Below are 6,000 nucleotides of genomic sequence, written 5' to 3' on the forward strand. Positions count from 1 at the left end.
TTTGTAAATTTATATAGATATTCTTTTGAACTTAGTTATGAATTTTTGTTATTTTACTTTTTACAGCTTTGTACGCTCTGACTAAAAATATATTATCGCTCTATAGGCACATCGAAATCACGATCCGCTTATGCCGTTAAAAAGATGACTTCTGGAACTATAATACAAATAAATATTAGGTCCAGATTCTTTGTAGATTTATACAGATATGCATTTGAATTTAGTTATAAATTTCAGGTATTCTGCTTTTTACAGCTTTGCGTGTCTTTGCTAAAAAAATCATATCTCTCTGCATACTTGTTTAAACCACGATCTGCTTGTACCTTTGAAAAGATGACTTCTGGAGATATAATATGTATAAAATTCAAGTCTAGATTCTTTGTAAATTTATACATATATTCTTTTGAACTTAGTTATGAATTTTTGTTATTTTGCTTTTTATAGCTTTGCACGCCCTGACTAAAAATATTTTATCTCTTTATAGGCATATCGAAATCGCAATCCCTTCTGCTGCTGGAAAGATAACTTATGGGGATATAATATATAAAAAAATTAGGTCCAGAATCTTCATAGATTTATACAGTTATACTTTTGAATTCAGTTATAAATTCTAGGGGTATTTTGATTTTCATAGCTTTGCGCGTCCTGGCTAAAAAAATCATATCTCTATGCAGATACGTTGAAACAATGATCCGCTTATACCGTTGAAAAGAGGACTTTTAGAGCTATAATATGTATAAAATTCAGGTCCAGATTCTTTGTAAATTTATATAGATATTCTTTTGAACTTAATTATGAATATCTGTCATTCTGCTTTTTACAACCTTGCACTCCTTGACTAAAAATATTTTATATCTCTATAGCCACATTGAAATCAAGATCCGCTTGTGCCGTTGGAAAGAAAACTTCTGGAACTACAATATATATAAATATCATGTTTAAATTCTTTGTAAATGTATACATATATTCTTTTTAAGTTAGTTTTTAATTTCTATCATTTATGGTTCTATTCATTTTCGTCTTATGAGTAGTAATGAAAATATTGTAATTGGTCGCACTATGACCTGTTGAATTTACTATTGATGATTCCAAAATAGCAAAAATAATTATATCTTTTTTTGGATTTACTACTTTTGTTGTTGAGATTGATGAACCAAATAAGAAAATAGTTGCGAGACGATTCTTGAAACATTTGTAGGTTCAGTTCCCATACAGGAAGATGAGGATAACAACAAATCTGAATCCTTCGCGGAAAGTCTGTCTTTATTAGAGATTATATTTTATTTTATTTTAACAAATATTGCTAAAGTTTATATTTTTACAGGCTTTAATATTGTTTTGTATATTTTATATTGTGTTATATTACTATATTGCAAGTTCCTTATACCGTTGCAATTAATAATGAAGTATTACATATGTAATAGCGCCTGCATTTATGCTATGTCATGTTCTTCTATCTGTTATGCTATATGATTGTGCTCTTTGTTACTTTGGCAGCAAAAGTATTGTTAAAATCCATATTTCTGTTGATGATGGCTTCTCCATTTGGTAAGACATTCTTATTCTTCTTCTCACTCTTGGTGTAATTACTTTATAAAATAATATTTCACTTATACAAATAAGTTTGAATTCAAGTCCAACTAAATAGTTCCAACAAACATGTGAAGTAGTTCTCAACCGAATCATTGAGTTGACGAATATAGGAAATGATGATAGTTCTTGAACAATGGTATCGTCACTATTTTGCTATGAGAAAATCTTTATATGTTTAACATTTTTGTTGATTCAAGGGTTTGTTAGCAAGCAAGATGTTTGAAAGAGAAAAAAGTATTGTCACTAATATGGTTTCTCTGATAGACCATTTCTAGTTTTTCATGTAAGAACATAAAGGTGAATTTGCATTATACTAGATAGAAAATTAAATTTGGATGTATTATCGTCGGTTTAGACAACTCAAATTACCAACTTGCAGATTTTGTACGGTCAAAATCGATTCTCAGTCATAAAGATCGGTCGAGACAATGACGTTTCAATCGAAGGGTATCCGCATGGCGAGCTCGGACGAATTCCGAAGTAGAGACGTCGAGCTTCGAGCTATAAGACCAATCAACGGCCAAACTCGATATCATTATCGAGCCCGTGTCTGAATCGGACTACGGGGTAACGTCGATCGACACATGCCCCGAATATCGATGCTCCAAGGTAGAACCGAGCTCGAACTAAGACTGGGGATTCGATCTAGCACCAAGCTCGAGTCAAAGCCAAGCTCGCAGACAAAAGCCGTTACAACCGCACCAAGGGAGAGAATCTTGACTAGAATCAAGGGAGAGACAAACCATCATGGGTTCTCCACTATATGTATTATTTTATGTTGTTATAGATAAAGTAGTGACCCTCTACTATAAAAAGGGAGATAGATTGCAATAGAGAGAGGTCTCCAAGATACATTAAGATTTTATTGTGCTTGTTCTTCTAATATTTTTCAGTCTTCCCGTCTATCATTTCCCATTTCATAGCAAAAAATACCTGTATTGTCATTTTGTATCAAAAAAATTTGCATACCCTTAGAACCATATCTAAATTTAACGTTATTTAATTTTTTGGGTAAACAGTTTGGCGCCCACCGTGGGGCTAAGGGTAACGGTGATTGTTTAATATAAATCTACAGTACACTCCAGCTTACAACTTCGAATCAGCCATGGCTCTACCTATCGACCTCGAAGCCGGCCTTCAAGATGAAACCAACAACTTGGTGCCCGGGGCCGGAAGACTACCTGACAACGGCAACAAGGCTCGAATCGAAGAACTCGAAATTCGAGCCGAAGTACCACTGGATATCAATTCGCAAATAGCTCTAGAAGCGAATCAGCGTTCTGAACCGGAGAGAAGCGTTCAGAGCGGCGCTCGATCCATAGCCCGAGACACCTACAGCACGGGAAAAATCGGGGTCAGATTGCGTTTGATTTTCGAAATGTTACAAGCCCAACAAGCAGTGATAGCTCAATTGCAGAGCCGAACTCATATGCAAAGCGGGCCGAACTCCAATCCGCTTCTTCAAAAAGTCACCCCCAGAGCGGAACCCGCCGGAGTGAAATCAAACGAGCAGGAATCGGGGACCGCTCCTGAAATTGCCAAATTGCTCGAGGAACTCACAAAGCGAGTCGAAGCCAATGACAAAAAAGTGGAAACGTATAACGCTAGAGTCGATCAAATTCCGGGGGCTCCGCCAATGATAAAAGGGCTCGATTCGAAAAAATTCATACAAAAGCCTTTTTTCTCGAGCGCGGCCCCAAAACCAATCCCTAAAAAATTCAGTATGCCCGAAATTCCCAAATAAAACGGTACGACTGATCCTAACGAACACGTCACCTCCTACACATGCGCCATCAAAGGCAACAATTTGGAGGATGATGAGATCGAATCTGTGTTGTTGAAAAAGTTCGGAGAGACCCTTGCAAAGGGAGCGATGATCTGGTATCACAACTTACCACCAAATTCCATTGATTCTTTCGCCATGTTAGCAGACTCGTTCATAAAAGCACATGCTGGTGCCATAAAGGTTGCAACAAGGAAATTGGACCACTTCAAAGTAAAGCAAAGTGGTAACGAGATGCTGAGGGAATTCGTATCCCGATTTCAAATAGAACGTATGGACTTGCCACCGGTCACAGACGATTGGGCCGTACAAGCTTTCACCCAAGGACTGAACAGGCTAAGTTCAACAGCATCACGTCGGCTGAAACAAAATTTGATCGAGTACCCAGCAATAACTTGGGCAGATGTACATAACCGGTACCAATCAAAAATCAGGGTCGAAGATGATCAATTGAGAGATCCGTATGGGCCCGTACATCAGAACCACACAACCACTAAAAATCAAAGGGAAACCAACAGAGAACAAAGTTCGAACAGAGATCGATACCAACAGTACGACACAGATCAAATAAACAGCGGTTCAGCACGTGATACGGTTCGGAACAACCGAAGGATTGATCGGGGGAAAATTCTCGGGGACTTATGAGCAAGAGCGGCTTTGATAAGTATACAGATCCTATAGAAATCCCTCGACTATCGGAGTATAACTTCAACATTGGTACATCTGCCATCGTATCGGCCATCGGACGCATCAAAGGCACCAGATGACCTCGACCCATGCAAACCGATCCTGCCCAAAGGAATCCCAATCAAATGTGCGAATATCATGGCACCTATGGTCACAAAACGGAAGATTGCAGGAAACTAAGAGAGGAAGTGGCCCGCTTATTTAACAAAGGGCACCTTCGGGAATTTCTGAGCGATAGGGCGAAGAACCATTTTAGGGACAAGGAATTCGGCAAGCAAAACGAGCCAGAAGAACCGCAACACGTCATTCACATGATCGTCGGCGACGTCGATGCCCCCCAGGGACCGATGCTTAAACACACTAAAACATTGATTATGAAGCGATCTCGAACTCAAGATTATACACCCACAGGGACTTTATCCTTCAGTGATGAAGATACAGAGGGAATCATCCAACCCCATAACGATGCACTGGTAATATCCGTACTCATGAATAAAACTAAGATTAAGCGTGTGTTAATTGATCCAGGTAGCTCGGCCAACATCATCAGATCGAGGGTCGTAGAACAGCTCGGCCTATAAGATCAGGTCGTACCCGCAACTCTGGTTCTAAACGGATTCAATATGGCATGTGAAACCACTAAAGGCGAGATTACCCTACCGATAAACGTGGCTGGAACCATCCAGAAAATAAAGTTTTACGTGATCGAAGGTGATATGAGATATAATGCCCTCTTCGGAAGGCCGTGGATCCACAGCATGAGAGCCGTACCCTCGACCCTACACCAGGTCCGCAAATTCCCAACATCGGGAGGTGTCAAAATAGTGTACGGGGAATAACCGGCCGCAAAGGAAATGTTCTCCGTCGAAGAAGCAAAATCAATATCCTCACCTTCACCAATAAAAGGATCAGGTTCAAAGCAGAGTGCCAAATAACAATCACAGACATCGGCTTCGACCCGGCCAGGTAAGCAGAACGTTGAAGAAGACGATAATGATCGATGGATCCCTCGATCCTTCGTAACCCCTGATGATTTCGATGCCACCAAATCAACAATTGAGGAACTGGAGCAAATCGTACTGATGAATACTGGCCCGAACAAAAGGTATACATGGGAACGGGTTTGAGCCCCGAACTCAGGAAGAAACTCATTCAATTTCTTATCAATAACATCGACTGTTTTTCCTGGTCCCATCTAGATATAACAGGGATCCCGCCAGACATAACGGCGCACCAGTTAAGCTTGAATCCTATGTTCAGACCGATGAAGCAAAAAAGAAGGCCCCAGTCCGAGGAAAAGCACGCATTCATAAAGGACGAGATAACCAAACTTCTCAAGATAGGGTCCATTCGGCAAGTAAAATACCCCGAATGGTTAGCCAATGTGGTTGTTGTACCTAAAAAAGGAAACAAACTTAGAATGTGTGTGGACTATAAGGATTTGAACAAAGCATGCCCCAAAGATTCCTTTCCACTGCCCAACATCGATCGTATGATCGATGCCACGGCCGGCCATGAGATTCTCACCTTTCTCGATGCCTATTCCGGGTATAATCAAATTCAGATAAACCCGGACGACCAGGAAAAGACTTCATTTGTGACCCGATATGGAACATATTGTTAAAGGTAATGCCCTTCGGGCTAAAAAATACAGGAGCTACTTATCAACGCCTAGTAAATAGAATGTTCGAAGAACAAATAGGTAAAATGATGGAAGTCTATATTGATGATATGCTAGTTAAGTCCCTGCGCGCAGAGGACCATTTGGCCCATTTGCAGGAAACGTTCAAGATTCTGAGGAAATTAGTTCCAAACATTCACCCGACGGCTAATAAGCTACTTTTTACATCTACGGATTATGTTCCTTCAAAGTTTGAATCAACAAGCAAACCCAGGGGCTACAAATCTGATCGATCAAAGAGACTACAAGGTCAACA

The sequence above is a fragment of the Nicotiana tabacum genome, chromosome 13 (assembly GCF_000715075.1).
Source record: "Nicotiana tabacum cultivar K326 chromosome 13, ASM71507v2, whole genome shotgun sequence".
Lineage (NCBI taxonomy): Eukaryota > Viridiplantae > Streptophyta > Magnoliopsida > Solanales > Solanaceae > Nicotiana > Nicotiana tabacum.